Genomic DNA, 19,184 nt, shown 5'->3' with positions numbered 1-19,184 from the left:
CTTTGAATATATTTGTGTTGTAGATCAGGGCTCACGCGACAGTCACCCTGAATTTTAATACGTTCCTAGAGAAAGCTAAGTTGAAAGATGATGGAAGAAACTTTGTAGACTGGGCTCGTAATCTTAAGTTAATCCTACAAGCTGGGAAGAAGGATTATGTCATTAATGCTGCGCTAGGAGATGAACCACCCGCTACGGCTGACCAGGATGTTAAGAACGCTTGGTTAACACGTAAGGAGGACTACTCAGTAGTTCAATGTGCAGTCTTCTATGGCTTAGAACCGGGACTTCAACGTTGCTTTGAGCGTCATGGAGCATATGAGATGTTCCAGGAGTTGAAGTTTATCTTTCAGAAGAAAGCCCGGATCGAGAGGTATGAGACCTCCGATAAATTCTATGCTTGCAAGATGGAGGAGAATTCGTCTGTCAGTGAACATGTGCTCAAAATGTCTGGGTACTCAAACCGTCTAGCTGAGCTGGGGATTGAACTCCCGCAAGAGGCTATCACTGACAGAATCCTTCAATCACTGGCGCCAAGCTATAAGGGCTTTGTGTTGAACTACAACATGCAAGGGATGAACAAGTCACCCGGCGAGTTGTTTGCGATGCTGAAAGTCACAGAGTCTGAACTCCGTAAAGAGCATCAAGTGTTGATGGTGAATAAGACCACTAGTTTCAAGAGAAACGGCAAAGGCAAGAAGTGTAATTCAAAGAAGAGCGGCAAGCCTGTTGCCAATCCGACGAAGAAACCCAAAGCTGGACCTAAGCCTGAAACAGAGTGCTACTATTGCAAGGGTATGGGTCACTGGAAGCGCAACTGCCCCAAGTATCTGGCTGATAAGAAGGCGGCCAAAGAAAAATCAGGTATATTTGATATACATGTTATTGACGTGTACTTAACCGGCTCTCGTAGTAGTGCCTTGTTATTCGATACCGGTTCTGTTGCTCATATTTGCAACTCGAAACAGGAACTGCGGAATAGATTAAGGCTGGCGAAAGATGAAGTGACGATGCGCGTAGGAAATGGTTCCAAGGTTGATGCAATCTCCGTCGGCACAGTTTCACTTCAGTTACCATCAGGATTAGTTATGAACTTGAATAATTGTTATTTAGTGCCTGCGTTGAGCATGAACATTATATCTGGATCTTGTTTATTGCGAGACGGTTACTCTTTTAAGTCAGAGAATAATGGTTGTTCTATTTCTATGAGTAACATATTTTATGGTCATGCACCCAATGTGAGAGGATTGTTCATACTGAATCTTGATAGTGATACACATATACATAACATTGAGACCAAAAGAGTAAGATTAACAATGATAGCACCATATTTTTGTGGCACTGCCGCTTAGGTCATATTGGTGTAAAGCGCATGAAGAAACTCCATGCAGATGGACTTTTGGAGTCACTTGACTTTGATTCACTTGACACATGCGAACCATGCCTCATGGGCAAGATGACTAAAACTCCGTTCTCCAGAACAATGGAGCGTGCTAGTGACTTGTTGGAAATCATACATACCGATGTGTGCGGTCTGATGAGCGTAGAGGCACGCGGCGGATATCGTTATTTTCTCACCTTCACTGACGATTTGAGTAGATATGGTTATGTCTACTTAATGAAGCACAAGTGTGAAACATTTAAAAAGTTCAAGCAATTTCAGAGTGAAGTTGAAAATCATTGTAACAAGAAGATCAAGTTCCTACGGTCTGATCGTGGGGGTGAATATCCGAGTTTCGAGTTTGGTGCTCACTTAAGACAATGTGGAATTGTTTCACAGTTAACACCGCCTCGAACACCACAGCGTAATGGTGTGTCCGAATGTCGTAATCGTACTTTATTAGAGATGGTGCGATCTATGATGTCTCTTACCGATTTGCCGTTACCGTTTTAGGGTTATGCATTAGACACAGCTGCATTCACTTTAAATAGGGCACCATCAAAATCCGTTGAGACGACACCATACGAACTGTGGTATGGCAAAAGGCCAAAGTTGTCGTTTCTTAAAGTTTGGGGATGTGATGCTTATGTCAAAAAGCTTCAGCCTGAAAAGCTGGAACCCAAAGAGGAAAAGTGCATCTTCATAGGTTACCCAAAAGAGACAGTTGGGTACACCTTCTATCTCAAATCCGAGGGCGAATTGTTTGTTGCTAAAAACAGAGCTTTTCTCGAGAAGGAGTTTCTCTCGAGAGAATTGGGTGGGAGGAAGATGGAACTTGATGAGGTTGTCGAACCTCTCATCCCTCTAGATGGTGGCGCAGGGCAAGGGGAAACCTCTGTCGTTGCGACGCCGGTTGAAGAGGAAGTTAATGATGATGATCATGAAACTCCGGTTCAAGTTCCTGTCGAACCACGCAGGTCGACGAGACCACGTGCTGCTCCAGAGTGGTACGGTAATCCCGTTTTGTCAATCATGTTGTTAGACAAAAATGAACCTGCAAATTATGAAGAAGCAATGGTGGGCCCATATTCCAACAAATGGCTAGAGGCCATGAAGTCTGAGATAGGATCCATGTATGAAAACAAAGTGTGGACTTTGGAAGTACTACCTGAGGGCCGCAAGGCTATTTAAGAAGAAGACGGACGCTGACGGCAATGTGACCGTTTATAAAGCTCGACTTGTGGCAAAGGGTTTTTCACAAGTTCAAGGAGTTGACTACAATGAGACATTCTCACCCGTAGCGATGCTTAAGTCCATCAGAATCATGTTAGCAATAGCTGCATTTTTCGATTATGAAATCTGGCAAATGGATGTCAAAACGGCGTTCCTTAACGGTTTCCTTAAGGAAGAGTTGTATATGATGCAACCGGAAGGTTTTGTCGATACTAAGAATGCTAACAATGTGTGCAAGCTCCAGCGATCCATTTATGGACTGGTGCAAGCATCTCGGAGTTGGAACAAACGCTTTGATGAGGTGATCAAAGCATTTGGGTTTATACAAGTGGTTGGAGAATCTTGTATTTACAAGAAAGTGAGTGGGAGCTCTGTGGCGTTTCTAATATTATATGTGGATGACATATTGCTGATTGGAAACAACGTAGAGTTTTTGGAGAGCATAAAGGATTACTTGAATAAAAGTTTCTCTATGAAGGACCTAGGAGAAGCTGCTTACATTCTAGGCATTAAGATCTACAGGGATAGATCAAAACGCCTCATAGGGCTTTCACAAAGCACATACCTTGACAAAGTTTTGAAGAGGTTCAAAATGGAACAGTCCAAGAAAGGGTTCTTGCCGGTTTTACAAGGTACGAGATTGAGTAAGACTCAGTGCCCAGCAACTGATGAGGATAGAGAGCATATGAGCACCGTCCCCTATGCTTCAGCCATAGCTTCTATCATGTATGCAATGTTGTGCACTAGACCGGACGTTAGCCTGGATATAAGTATGGCAGGCAGGTTCCAGAGTAATCCAGGAGTGGATCACTAGACGGCGGTCAAGAATATCCTGAAGTACCTGAAAAGGACTAAGGAGATGTTTCTCGTGTATGGAGGTGACGAAGAGCTCGCCGTAAAAGGTTACGTCGATGCAAGCTTTGACACAGATCCGGACGACTCTAAGTCGCAAACCGGATACGTATTTATTCTTAATGGGGGTGCGGTAAGCTGGTGCAGTTCCAAGCAAAGCGTCGTAGCAGATTCTACATGTGAAGCGGAGTACATGGCTGCCTCGGAGGCGGCTAAGGAGGGTGTCTGGATGAAACAGTTCATAACGGATCTTGGAGTGGTGCCAAGCGCACTGAATCCAATAAGCTTGTTCTGTGACAACACGGGTGCCATTGCCTTAGCAAAGGAACCACGGTTTCACAAGAAGTCCAGACACATCAAACGACGCTTCAACCTCATCCGCGACTACGTCGAACGGGAGGACGTAAATATATGCAAAGTGCACATGGATCTGACTGTAGCAGACCCGCTGACTAAACCTCTTCCACGGCCAAAGCATGATCAACACCAGAAGAACTGTATGGGTGTTAGATTTATTACAATGTAATTCGCATGATGATGTGAGGGCTAGATTATTGACTCTAGTGCAAGTGGGAGACTGTTGGAATTATGCCCTAGAGGCAATAATAAATATAGTTATTATTATAATTCCTGTATCAAGATAATCGTTTATTATCCATGCTATAATTGTATTGAATGAAGACTTATATACATGTGTGGATAGATAGACAAAACACTGTCCCTAGCAAGCCTCTAGTTGGCTAGCCAGTTGATCAAAGATAGTCAGGGTCTTCTGATTATGAACAAGGTGTTGTTGCTTGATAACTGGATCACGTCATTAGAAGAATCACGTGATGGACTAGACCCAAACTAATAGACGTAGCATGTTGATCGTGTCATTTTGTTGCTACTGTTTTCTGCGTGTCAAGTATTTGTTCCTATGACCATGAGATCATATAACTCACTGACACCGGAGGAATGCTTTGTGTGTATCAAACATCGCAACGTAACTGGCTGACTATAAAGATGCTCTACAGGTATCTCCGAAGGTGTTCGTTGAGTTAGTATGGATCAAGACTGGGATTTGTCACTCCATGTGACGGAGAGGTATCTCGGGGCCCACTCGGAAATACAACATCACACACAAGCCTTGCAAGCAATGTGACTTAGTGTAAGTTGCGGGATCTTGTATTACGGAACGAGTAAAGAGACTTGCGGGTAAACGAGATTGAAATAGGTATGCGGATACTAACGATCGAATCTCGGGCAAGTAACATACCGAAGGACAAAGGGAATGACATAAGGGATTATATGAATCCTTGGCACTGAGGTTCAAACGATAAGATCTTCGTAGAATATGTAGGATCCAATATGGGCATCCAGGTCCCACTATTGGATATTGACCGAGGAGTCTCTCGGGTCATGTCTACATAGTTCTCGAACCCGCAGGGTCTGCACACTTAAGGTTCGACGTTGTTTTATGCGTATTTGAGTTATATGGTTGGTTACCGAATGTTGTTCGGAGTCCCGGATGAGATCAGGGACATCACGAGGGTTTCCGGAATGGTCTGGAAACGAAGATTGATATATAGGATGACCTCATTTGATTACCCGAAGGTTTTCGGAGTTACCGGGAATGTACCGGGAATGACGAATGGGTTCCGGGAGTTCACCGGGGGGGCAACCCACCCCGGGGAAGCCCATAGCCCTTGGGGGTGGCGCACTAGCCCTTAGTGAGCTGGTGGGACAGCCCAAGAAGGCCCTATGCGCCATAGGAAGAAAATCAAAGAGAAAAGAAAAAAAAAGGAGGAGGTGGGAAAGGGAAGAAGGACTCCACCCACCAAACCAAGTTGGACTCGGTTTGGGGGGGAGACCTTCCCCCCTTGGCTCGGCCGACCCCCTTGGGGCTGCTTGAGCCCCAAGGCAAGGCTCCCCCTCTTCCCCCTATATATACGGAGGTTTTAGGGCTGATTTGAGACGTTCTTTTCCACGGCAGCCCGACCACATACCTCCACGGTTTTTCCTCTAGATCGCGTTTCTGCGGAGCTCGGGCGGAGCCCTGCTGAGACAAGATCATCACCAAGCTCCGGAGCGCCGTCACGCTGCCGGAGAACTCTTCTACCTCTCCGTCTCTCTTGCTAGATCAAGAAGGCCGAGATCATCGTCGAGCTGTACGTGTGCTGAACGCGGAGGTGCCGTCCGTTCGGCACTAGATCGTGGGACTGATCGCGGGACGGTTCGCGGGGCGGATCGAGGGACGTGAGGACGTTCCACTACATCAACCGCGTTCACTAACGCTTCTGCTGTACGGTCTACAAGGGTACGTAGATCACACATCCCCTCTCGTAGATGGACATCACCATGATAGGTCTTCGTGCGCGTAGGAAATTTTTTGTTTCCCATGCGACGTTCCCCAACATGCTTAAGCGGCATGGATGCGGGTGGTTGGTGGAGCGGGGTTTCGTCGAAGGGGTCAAAGCATTGGGGTACACCACTTGCCCATCTTTGGACTGGCCGGTGGTGGCGGCGACGACGGTCGTCGTTCCTTCCTTTCAAGCACCGTTGCAGTGCTCCCACTCCTTTCGTATTGCTCGAGATGAAAACTTGATCCGCGGGATCAGGTGGTGGTGGCTTGTGGTCGTGCCCTCCTTGGAGGCACCGTTTTGGAGTCCCCGCTCCGACATTGACCATCTCACCCTCCTCGGTAGATCCACTTGTGGTGGTCTCCATTGGCTCAAAGTGGTTCTTCTTTGCTCATTTGTAGTGTGCTTTCTACTATTTGGGATGGTGTGTCGGTGTCCGGCACCCCTATATCTTGCCTTGGGTGTATGTGTTGAGTAAGGTGTGGGCGTGTGTTTGTATCGGTGATCTCGAACGTAGCGATGTTGGTTGCTTTATATAATAAAAAGCAGGGAAAACCCTTTTTCGTCGTCATATAAAAATAAAAATAGCGTGTTGACAAAGATGACCTGTTGAAAAAGGATAGCAAGGCTCGTCCGTTATGTGGACAAGACGAAACTGTGGACCATCTTATCTTGCGTTCTTTCTAATGACTTATCTTGAGTTTGATGGTGTGCTTTTAGTCTCCTATTGATCTGAATAATAGTTATGGAGCATGGCTAATTTTTTTTCTGAAAGTTTATAAGCATCTAGTCTCTATTGGTACTAGGTGATACCCCGCGCGTTGCTGCGGAATATTAGTATGCAATATTGCAAACATTAACGAGGTGCATTCTTAGACTGCAGGTAAGAGATAAGACGAAAATGAACTTGTCCTGAAGTAGCATGTTTGTGAGATCATGCAAACCACAGTTGTAAAATTTATAAGTGATTGTCATACTAAAATATTAGTTCCATACTTTCAGTCATGCAAATTACAGTAAGCTTGTCAAATCAATGAAGCTATTGTAGTAAGGTAATCGTTCTGCAAAGTCCCTTTACAATGTTCCAACAGTAGATAAATAAATATAGATGGACAAAAATTAACTTCGAGGACCATAACAGCTTGGCCATGTAAGAACACGTACAATACGTTATGTCAAAATTCTCACTAAGTTCAGATATATACGTATACGAATAATGTAATCAACTCAAGCAAGCTTGGTGTATTACACAGATATAGATGATGACTCATGCAGAAATAATTTACTTCTCTTGCAATGATCCCAAGTTTATTCTAGTACGAACTAACCCAATTTCATACATCCAAATTATTTCACTATGCAAAATTTGTTGAGAGATGTATTTCTCCAGATCTTAGAATATAAGTACATCTAAAGCAAATGACTAGAACCAAAAAAATAAATTTACTGGCCATAAAGGAATTCTGTTCATACCAAAAAATACACCCTGTACAGCAAGTCCGTATGCACACTTCAATCTTTATCTGCGGTAGTTTGACAGTGTATATGCCACTGTTAAGGAGATATAGGATAGCTGATACAAAAGAGCGACGACCTTATTACATGAATATAAGACGAATATAACCATATGTTGAAGGAATAATACACTTAGTAGTGTATCAGTAGAGATTTAGTGCGGGGAAGTAACTTTTCAAATTCCACACTTCTTGCATGTATGCATCGGACTTTATAACCAAAATTTATAATTAAGCAAGATGAACAGGGGACATTTTAATCAATAATATAAGTATGGATAAAAGCTTCCCCGGCAATGGATGATGAACTGTAAAAGGGACTGGGAATTAATAAGGAATTAAGATAAATCATGAATTTTGGACCGTATTTACCTCCTTGATAGAAACAAATGAATTATGGTCCTCCTTTTGTTATCCCTTCGTCTTCTAACACTTAGTTATAGGCATCTCCACACGACCAGGATCTCCCCCAAGGATCAGGCAAGGTATATCTGTTTCGGAAACGCCAACTTTTTGATGTTTTTGTTTGGGCCGCCAAAAAAACCAACAGTCAATCTATGTTCTTGCTCCACAGAAAAGTAAGGTAATGCACAGGTCAAACATGGAAAGCAGCACGAATCGCTCACCTGGAATCCTTCCAACCTACTTCTCATAGGTGCCCTCTTGAATTTGGAGAGGCAAAACATGCAATAGACCCGCGGTATATATAGCAAGGCAAAACAATCTAGCCACTGACACTGATTGGGGAGCAGCTGCATCGGTTAGTCCTGCAATGGGAGGTAGAGGAGTAAGATTTGATGGAGAAGGTGAAGAGAGAGATGTGATTCGTTGGGTGGAAGAGCAAATGCCAAAAGCCCCTCTGTTAAATCTAGCACAGAGCGAAAAATAGTGGGGCGATTAATCCTCTTCTTTGATGTGAGTATGTGCTTGTCATTTCATATCGTGAGTCGAGCATGTCGATCTGAAGAGAGAGCGGCGGGGAGCGAAGATGATGCCTCGTCACCTGATTGATCAACTACAAGTACATGGTCCTACCCCACACGCCAAATAACCTGGCCAGGCCTACATCGGGTTTATTGGACCTGGCAGCCTAGTTGTTGGGTTAAACACGTATACACCTACATCCCAACCAACTCGTAGCGCTAGGAGGCAGCTAGCGAGAGGGGTCGCTTGAAAAAACAAAATGGTATTTTCCACTTCGCGGTGGCAAGTCTCGGTAATATCAGTAACATCTGATCAAACGGCTGCAGACTGCTTAGTTATACTGCATCAATGGCTATAACTATTTTGATGACGTGGCTTCATGAGGATCCATGAAAATCAGCTAGTGGGGTGCCCCTATTTAGATATAGAAGATGGGAGTAATTCGCTTCTGAGCACGGGCTCAGATGCTCCCGCTGACGAAAAACATAAAAGGAAATACTAAAGAATCCAAAAAAATCCAATTTGTTTTTGAGTAGTATACAATTTGATGCGCAAGGTCCGCTCCAAATTTCATATCATTTGGACATTCGAGCATCTCTCAGCAAAAAAGACAAATTGAATCAAAAAAATTGTAAACAGTTAACCTTTTTCACAGACCCAGATTTTGTCTTTTTTGTTGAGAGCGCCTCAGATCCCCAAATGAACTCAAAATTGGAGCGGGCCTCGCGCATCTAATTATCTACCACATAAAAAATGGATTTTTTTGAATTGTTTTTGTATTTGTTTTGATTTTTTCCGTCGGCCCGGGTGCAGATGCACCCGAGAGCCAAAACGCCGCACCCGAGAAGATGGCTGTTATTCTTTTGGACTATCTTGACAAATCGAAATTATATTTGAAATGTACTCCATCCGTCCCAAAATTTTTATCTTAGATTTTTCTAGATATGAATGTATCTAGTCACACTTTAATATTTAGATACAATCATTTTTAGACAAAACTAAGACAAGAATTTTGGGACCGAGGGAGTATATGTTTGCTAGGGAGAGTGAGAGTGATAGCTGTATGAGCTTCCTTATTTTGGGTTGGCTGAACCGCCAGGAATCTTTAGTCTGGTACTCCAGCTTGTAATCAAGTTTTCTGTTAGAATGAAATCGGAGCCCTCTTTTCTCGAAAAACACAACACGATTGGAGCCTCCTTCCGAGCACCAACCAAGCCCCTGAAAACTTATAGCCACCGGTCCTCACGCAGCCGGAAAAGCCACACGTCTGAGTGATGGCTAAAAGCGACCTCGAGCCCTGGATCTTGATTCTGGAGCGCCTAACATGGTAGCGCAGGCGCAGTGCCAGCGATGCACAAACTGTAGAGATTAGGGAAGTTCAGAGATATCCTCTATATCTGTTAGGCATACTGAACTCAGATATGCTCATTGTCCTACGGCTGCATACTTTACATATTTCACTCTAGAATTCATTTTTTCCTACGACTGCTTATTTTTCTGAACCTTCTCATCTTGAATCTTGATCTATGTTTTTTTTTCGCGAGGAAGATCTTATCTATGTTATTTCCTTTGCTAGGTAGACATGCACATCATCAGTCGGTTGCCTGCGACGAGCGGCTCGAGTACTCCTGAACCATCGCCCCGAAAACTGACGGCCTTCCCATCAGCTTGGATGGAGCATCAAACTCTTTCACTAACCCTGAAACAGAAAAATACATACATGATTCAGTCTCCTTGTGTGGAAGACACGAGAAACACATAGTATGATTCAATCGTGTATGTAACAGAAAAGGGGCGCAGCCTACCTACATCCAGCACCAGAACTCTGTCGCTGTCCATGACGGTCGGGACACGATGAGCAATGCTGATGACAGTGCACTCACGGAATTCCTCCCGGATGATCCTCTGGATGACTGTGTCTGTCTGGGAGTCGACAGAGGCGGTGGCCTCGTCCATGAATAGCACCCGGCTGCGCTTCAGTATGACACGGCCCAAGCACAGGAGTTGTCGCTGCCCCACGCTCCAGTTCTCCCCCATGTCCGCAACTGCAGACAAACAATAAGTTCCTGTTGTCACTAAAGAACATGAAATGAATGCCTACATTGCACTAAGAATCATCAAACTTGTGTTGTAATTTCTGATAACCACTGACACACACCAAAAAAAAGTTATTTTATCTAACAGACTTGTATCTATGGACCACCTAGTCATGATCCTACAAAGGATCAAGATTTCCATATGGTAAGGAATCATATCATACCTAGTGCGTCAAGCTTCTCAGGCTTTGCAGCTATTGTATCTCTCAGCTGGCAATGCTCAAGGGCCTGCATATATACGAACAAACATATTAAGGTCAACAGAAAAATAGTGAATTACTCAGCGTGTCAAAAGGGAAGTTCATGTATTGAAACACACATCGGCTATACCCTGTTACCTGCCATATCTCAGCCTCAGAATACTGCCCAACTGGGTCAATGTTGCTTCTCACGGTTCCTTCGAAGAGCGCGGGCTCGTGAGGAATCACACCGAAGCAAGACCTCAGGTCATGAAGGCCCAGAGTGCAAATGTCGACTCCGTCAACGATCATCTGGCCTTTCGCCGGCTCCACAAGCCTGAACAACGCCTGGATCAAAGTTGACTTGCCACTGCCGGTCCTTCCCACAACGCCAATCTTTTTACCACTGCGGATGCTTATCGTAATGCCTTTCAAGATTAGAGGTGTGTTTGGTCTATACCTGACCTGAAAACAACAGCATTTTGTGGCTCATTTCTATCAGTCACCTAGAGAATAGTAGCTTACAAAAAGAAGCTTGCTAAAGGAAGAACCAAGAATCAAGAAAAGAAAAGAAGAATTGCTGACCTCTAGATCCTTTATGTCAATGTCTCCTCGTCGGAGCCAATTTGGCGAGGAACGCAGAGAAACTGCTGCCTCAGAAGGAAGAGTGATTCACCCTTTCCACACATACCATATCATTTTCTATCATACAACTTATGGAAATTGCATGGTACACCAACGAGTTGAGAGAAAGACCGTAGGATAGACATTTCCCACAAATTCTACATTATAAACAGTAAATATCAATGAAGGAATGTCATAAGGCATTTGAAGGCCACACATAATTATACAGAGCCAGAAAGGCGGAAAATTAAGACAGTTTGCCCAGTTGCACGAACTACTCCCTCCATCCCATAATATAAGAGCGTTTTTGACACTAGTGTAGTATCAAAACACTGTTATATATGGGACAGAGGGAGTAGTTTATTACAGGTATGAATGTGTTACAATCTCAATACCTGATTTTTCTGCTAAATGAGTTGATTGTTCTTGTGTAACATGAGATTTATCAGATTCATAGTTCACTCGGCTCATGGTCAGTCACTTCCTAAGAATCTGGTTCGATGGTGGGTCTCTGGATTGCGATACTGATTACTCTAGTTCTGTGACATAATGTAATTGGGTGCGACATGAATGAATAATTCAATATGACAGTATGTTTTATTACTCAATCAGTTGCAACTTCAGTTTTCACATACCTTCCATGCTTAACAGTTTGCACAAGATTCGATTTCTTATAGAGTTGATAACGGATTCAAGGAAACAAGTAAATTTAGACCAAGGAAACATATAGAACATGAGGGCCATAAATTCTACTCTGTCCTATGAAAAGCAATTCTATAAATACTCAGTTGACGGAGACTTGATAATACCTTTCTTGATGAAATTGCTCGGCAAACTGATCATGAGAAAAGCAGTTATAGACAACACAAGTGTGCCGATTAGCTCCAAGCGAAACCCAAACCACCTATTGGCTGCATAATTATGGAAAGACATGCGCAAATTCGAATCTACCATGTCCAAGTTTTTCTGATAAAATTCATACTCTTTCCGGAAACACCTTATAATTGGAGAGCTCGAAAAGCTCTCCGTGAGGTGATCAATAACCTGTGCCTTTGTTACTCCTTGAAGACGAGTTAGCTCTCGGGATGTTGCAATATAACAATTCTGGAAAATAATTAAAAAAAAAGTTTTTGCCATGTTTCAGTTAAGGTTTAGTGATATGAAGAATGATATCAGTCTCTAATTAAGATGCATTGTAGTAGCTGGATTGTACCCGGTACCAAATGTTCAGAAGCAGTAGGGGAAGCACTGCTATGACTGACGGCCATGCTACTTGGCAGGTAACTGCAATGCTGCTCGCCAATGAAATGCACATCGATATGCCGGCACCCATATAGAATAAAAGGTATACGTCTAGTTTAGTCTGGTCCTCTGATGCCTGAAAAAAGAATACACACATGATTCTATCTATATACAGGACGGGTAAAAAAATTAGATCTATGGCCTCAGAAGACATACCCGGCTTAGGATCCGTCCAGAAGGAGTGGTGTCAAAAAACGACATCGGAGCTCGCAGAATGCTGTCTAACATCTTGCTGAAAAAGGCCTGGGCTGACTTAAGTCCCAGAAATGCTTGGAAAATAAAGGCGATAAATTCAAACACAATCGAAACAGCGACTATCAAAACATAGACACGAAGAAACTTTGAGATATCAAATATGGTGCCCCCTAATGTTTCATACGACATCCAGTAGTTACTTGCCATTGTAGATCCCTCTGACAGCACTGACAAAGCTAGAATGAGCAGAACTCCCCACCAGCCCCAAGCTTGCGTGACGTATAGCTTGTACACATGCCAGCTTACTCGTCCACTCCCCTTCTCCTCTTCCTGGATCAGTTTCGACGAACCTACTTCTTTGCTCGGCACAACAGCATTTGTATCGCTGTTTTCATTACTCGAGTTGGAGTTAGCAGAAGGGGTCTCCTGTGACATCGTGGTGGCTGGACAATTCTCAGTGTTCTGAATATTGTGGCCTTGCACCCCAGATGCTTCCATGGAACTGTGATGAGCAGCAACAAGAGCCACAAAATCTGAACACGAATCTAGTAAATCCCCGTAATTGCCTGATTGAATAATCCCACCATTTTTCATTACCTGCATGTTCACACACAAGTTAATACAGTTTCATCTTTGTTATCTGTTGATATCATCACCGTGCTATCTTTTAAATTTTTTTACCACCGTGCTATCTTTCATAGTACCATAAGTGTGGCATATGTTGGCAGGTAAACACAACTAAACATACAATTAAAGAATTTTTTTAGGAACCATAGGTATGAAGATTTTAGTTGTTCTTTCTCTACTTACTGAACCAAAGAAAAAAACATTCCAAGTGATGCTCTGTAATCACTTCATTTCTGAAGCAAGAATATATGTATACTCTATTTTCTCCAAAGTCAATCCGACAGTTGAAAAATAAAACTTACGAATATGGTATCCACATTTTGTAAGAAATCCACTTGGTGAGTAACAAGCAAAACAGTCTTGCTCTTCAGTATGCCCTTGAGACATTCCTGCTGAAGAGGACTAAGTGTTAGTGTGCTGTTTAATAACCGGTTAAAGTACCTACATTTCTTTAGAGGGTTTGTCACCTGTCCATTATTAGTACAAAATAGATAATATTTACCTTGAATATAGCTGAGCCAGTATGAGCATCGACCGCACTGAATATGTCATCAAGAAGATATATATCACAGTCTTGATAAACTGCTTTAGCCAGCTGGATGCGTTGTTTCTGGCCACCACTGAGGTTGATCCCACGCTCCCCTATTTCAGTCTGATCGCCGAACTCCATCATTTCTAGATCTTTTTCTAAGCAACAAGCATGTATGATTTCCCTGTACTTTTCTAGATGCATTGGTTGTCCAAATAAGATGTTCTCTTGAATGGTTCCATTTCTAATCCAAGTTGTCTGACTGACACATGTTGTGCTCCCACATATGCTAACCTATATCGAAGACAAAATACAATATGTTTGTCAGGCAAAAAAGTACTAAACTGATTTGAAAAACTGAAAAACTTTGCAATGTTAATGTATATAAATTCCTGAATCCTCATATCAACATCTGCAATCTACTATGACAAGAGTGGAGCTAATTGTCCATATGATGATTTTTTTTTCTATAATAAATTTGCACGCTCTCCTGTCGAACAACTACAATTTTCTTCCCCCTCCAATTTCTTATTCTCATGTGCGGTTTCGGATTGGAGGTAGAACAAGAGCTGAATGGATAGATAAGGCCAAGGGGGAAGAAGACCCCCTTTATATAGTGGGGGAAGGAATCAGACCGTTACCCCCACTTACAGCCCGAGCCCAGCGGTACTACCGCTGACCCTCCGGCGGTACCACCGCTGGCTGCAGCGGTACTACCGCTGACCCTCCGGCGGTACCACCGCTGGCTGCAGCGGTACTACCGCTGACCCTCCAGCGGTACCACCGCTGGCTGCAGCGGTACTACCGCTGAGCCCATGGTAGCGCAAAGATACTACCGGGCCAACCACCGCCAAGAAAGTCTTCGCCAAAATGTCCGACGCAGTACAACCGCAAAGATGACGGTACTAAAAACTTGGAGCGGTACTAACGCTGGCCAGGGGCGGTACTACCATTGGGATAGCGGTACTACCGCCAGCTCTAGCGGTATTACCGCTAGGGCCAGCGGTACTACCGCCAACTCTAGCGGTACTACCGCTAGGTTCAGCGGTACTACCGCTCGCCACTGAAACAGCCATAACTTTCGCATACGAGCTCTGAATCGAGCAAACCCAAGCTTGTTGGATTCAGGACGACAAGAGCTATCCAAACAGCGATAGAGATGTGAGTCCTCTATGAATGAAGAACCGGCAAAAACTCCAACATCGAAAACATCATAGTAGATGCATATGGACTCCGTTTTCGAAGAACTCGAGCTTGTCACGAAGATGACCATAAGCTCTAAAACTCACAAAGAGAAACACCAAACAAGAACCAAGAAGTATGATGCAAGGATGCAAATGGTTTGAGCTCTCAACGAACGATATGATCAAGCTACTCACTTGAGAGCCCCCCTTGATAGTACAACAATCTATCCTAAACAGAAAACCTATCAAGGACAAACCTATACCTTGCACCTCGTCCTCTTGAGCTAGATGATGATGATCTTGGCTTCCTCAAGATGGACCACCTTTCTTGATTGCGTTGGCTTGATGAAGACTAGTTGATTGCTCCCCCATACTCACTATGGGTGAGCCACCCTTCAGCATATCTTCACAAGTCCATTGCCACCACAATGGACGGCAAGCTTCAAGCATGATATCTTCGTGCTGATCCACTTGAACTTGCACATCGCAATCTTGATGACGATCACAACTTGACGTTATACTTCATGGGTTGTATGAGATCTTCCTTTTGACGCAAGCCCATGGAAACACACCTAACCGCCACATAGAACTCTCACGAAGACCATGGGTTAGTACACAAACACGTAATGGACAATGCTTACCATACCATGGGATCACTTGATCCCTCTCGGTACATCTTGTACGCTTTGTGTGTTGATCATCTTGATTTACTTTTTGTCTGAGATCTTGATCAACCATGTGTCTCTATGACCATTCTTTGGATAATACCTTGAATACCATCTTGGTCATCATATAAACTCCTTGAACCCAACAGATGGACTTCAAGAAGTGCCTATGAACAAATCCTATAAATGTAACTTAAGGCAACCATTAGTCCATAGGAATTGTCATCAATTACCAAAACCACATATGGATATATATGCTCTAACATATGTGCACGAGGGGCTTCAGTCTTAGTACCTTGAGTTGAGCTAAAAAGAAGAAAACAAAGAGGGAAAATTAGGGCACGACAAGGTCCCTTGGCTACAAGATTTTGTGTGCGCGTGTTTGTCGTGATATAATGTAATCGATCCCGTGGGCGAGTTTCAACATTTGGTATCAGAGCAAGGTCGAGGTGTAGTTGTGCTTGCCCCGGGGAGGCGATCCGACTAGCGCCTCGGGGCAGGCGATATGGTCGCTGGGTGGTGCAACGACGAGGAGCAGCAGGCAATAGCCGTTCGTGCAGCGACAGATGAGGATGTTGAGGAGATCGTCGTTCGGCGAAGCCACAAGGAGGGACGGCGGGCTGTCTTCGGCAAGGCGGTGGAAGATGATCGTTGACGGGGAGCGGTGGTGCCGACGCACGGTGCCGAAAAGTCGTCAAGATCGTCGTCCCGGAGTGTTAGATGAGTCAAGGAGTCGTGCGGGTTTGCACATCTCGGTCGTCGTGTCAGTGAGTCGTCGGCGTCGTCATGTCCAAGTGCTCATCTTGGTGATGATTTGTTAGAGTTCAAGGAGTGTGCACGGTGTTCCGTGAGTCATATCCATGTCCCCGTGGAGCGCCCTGGTTGCGGCCAGTGTGGATTCGGTGTGATGCCGAAGGCGGACGATGGTAGGCGATGCCATCGTAAAACGAGGAGATGTGCAAGCAGTGGAGAGTGGATCTACTGCAAGCAAGTACAAGGAGTATGGTGCGGACTGAGTGCAAGGCAGCGGCCAAGCAATGGCGGTGGCACAATACTGTAGAGCAAGGAGGTTCTACATGTTTCCAGACGGGTCATACTCAATGTACGGATACGACGGTTTAGTCGATGTGTCGACAAGTCACGAGTCAACAACGAGTCAAGACAAGACGGAACACTAAGAAGATGGCAAGTGAAGATTAGGGAGAGATTGTTAGGAATAATCTAGAATTAGATTTGATTTGTGTTAGACTTAATTAGGTTGCGTGGCTTGCATGGCGTGAGTTATCCTAGTCCAGCTAAGATTAGTATAATTGGCTATTGTATGTGTCCGGTTTAGAGTTTGAGTTTCACGTGTCGGTGTAATTAGCTTGATTAGGAAAGTGCAGGTTGAGTCCGGTTTGGACTCAAGACCAAGTACGTGTAGGCCTAGGTATTTCTTGGGTCGGCTACTCTTGCATATATATGTGCACGAGGAGCTCCAGTCTTAATACCTTGAGTTGAGCTAAAAAGAAGAAAATAAAGAGAGAAAATTAGGGCACGACAAGGGCCCTTGGATACAAGATTTTGTGTGCGCGTGTTTGTCGTGATTTAATGTAATCGATCCTGAGGGCTGAGTTCCAACAAACTCTAAATCCCTAATGCAGTTTGGTCTTTGGCCACACTAATATGAATCATCCCAAAAGGGTCCGCCCTCGTCCCCGTAACTGCATACGCGTCTAGGTCGTGGGCTCTCAGTGCTCATATCTGGGGCGGAAAACTCAAGATCGTAGTCGTCGGTAGAATCATGTGGGAGCCTCAAAGTCTCAAACCTAGAACACCTTGACATTAACTCATCTCCCATCTCAACATGGAAACAATGGCGAATGTCAAGAGAAACTATTTGGACGCAGCTATATATGGAGGACGGCTGTCAAACCAGCAGTGCTAATAGTCTGAGCAAAGAGCTGCAACGAACGCAGCCCATGCATCATGGTGATCCCCCCAACTTGGCTGTCAATCGGGCCCCAGACGGGCCGTTTAATGAAGCAGAAACTGATGAGACGAAAGCGCTTCACGCGCGGGCAAGAGTATCCAACCGCAACGCATATGGAAGAGAACGTGCTGAAACTACAGTTTGAGATCTCTAGCTCCTCAAGCATAACCAAATGTGACATGTTATGACTGATCCTATCATTGATCCATACACAATTGATTAGTCGAAGACTCTTCAAGGAGAGCGCCCTGCAAATAAAAATTAATGTATATAATTCTGATCCAAATTACTCAAACTTACAGATTTACAACATAATGAATATGTTTTTTTATAATAAATGGAGAGATATTATTTTCGCAATGAAGAGTGAAAGTTAGTAAGGTTTAGTTACATGTATTTATGAAAAGAGGATGCAGTGTTAGAGTATTACTTATTAGTTTTTTTCCGGAAAGGAGGATGACACCGAACCAGTCCTGGCCAAACGGGTATTAGCCGGGCCGTGTCGTGCTGGCCCACGTGCGCAGCCTCCCGGCCCAGGCACGACACGCGGGATATACGGCCGGTCCGTCGGCCCGGCACGGCCCGCCCAGGCACGAATATTAGCCGGGCCGTGTCGTGCTCGCCCACGTGCGCAGCCTCCCAGCCCAAACACGGCACGGGGCTATACGGGCCGGTCCATCGACACGCCAGACCCGCTAGCCTCCTACGCTTTTAGCATTTTCGGCTGTTATTTGGGTCGATTTGGACTTGTTCGGCTGTTTTTGGATCGATTTTGATACATTGGCCTGTTTTTTGGACCGATTTAAGTCTGTTGAGCTATGTTTTTATCTTATATAAATAAATAAATAATAAAAACAATAAACGGGTCATGCCGTACCGGCCCGCGTGCCCAGCTTTTAGACCCAGGCATGACCCGAGGCGGGCTGCGTGCCTGACACGGCGTGATTAACCCGTGCCGTGCCTGACCCGTGGCGTGCCGGGCCGCCGTGCCTCGGGGCCGTTCCAGAAAGCACGGCCCGTTTGGCTATAAGAATACCATGTCTCATGACTCGTGTAGTAAGCGAAGAGAAGCACTTACGACTCTTTGAGAAGGGATATGGCCTCTTCATCGATGACATCCTCACTGTACAGCGCCTCGCAGCTCCCTCGGCTGCGCCGGATGGCGGCGTGGCCCATGGGAGGAAACGGTAAGAGGAGTGGTCGGGGAGATGGCTGAACCGCAGGTCGATGCAGCGCCACAACGACGGCTCGTCCCGGGTAGCCCGGTGCCAGGGACGGCACACCAGCTCGGCCCCTAGGAGAACGTCGACCTGTTGCAGTTTCTCGAGCACCAGTAGCAGCGCATCGCGCGGCAGCTCCGCCCAGTCTCTGGTTACCTCCTGTGGCTTCGCCTTCTTCTTCCACTCAGGCAGCGGCCATAGGCCCGGAGGGCGGCCCTCAAGGAGGAGTGAAGACGAGGGCGAGGGCGTTGCCACTTGCCATGTCCTCCACCTCCCACTTCCTCCCTCTCTCTGCTTCGTCGCTCCACTTCGGCGGCAGCCACAGCTCCGGACGGCAGCCCTCGA

At 45.0% G+C, this 19,184-nt stretch overlaps 1 pseudogene; it reads right to left on the bottom strand.

The window, feature by feature from the left end:
• Positions 1-9,811: 9,811 nt before the first annotated feature.
• Positions 9,812-17,487, bottom strand: LOC123442248 (annotated as a pseudogene).
• Between the last annotated feature and the right edge of the window lie 1,697 nt (positions 17,488-19,184).

The sequence above is a fragment of the Hordeum vulgare genome, chromosome 3H, assembly GCF_904849725.1.
Source record: "Hordeum vulgare subsp. vulgare chromosome 3H, MorexV3_pseudomolecules_assembly, whole genome shotgun sequence".
In the NCBI taxonomy this organism is placed as follows: Eukaryota; Viridiplantae; Streptophyta; class Magnoliopsida; order Poales; family Poaceae; genus Hordeum; species Hordeum vulgare.
Note: the sequence above shows the minus strand (reverse complement) of the source record. Positions and strands in the feature narration are given on the sequence as shown.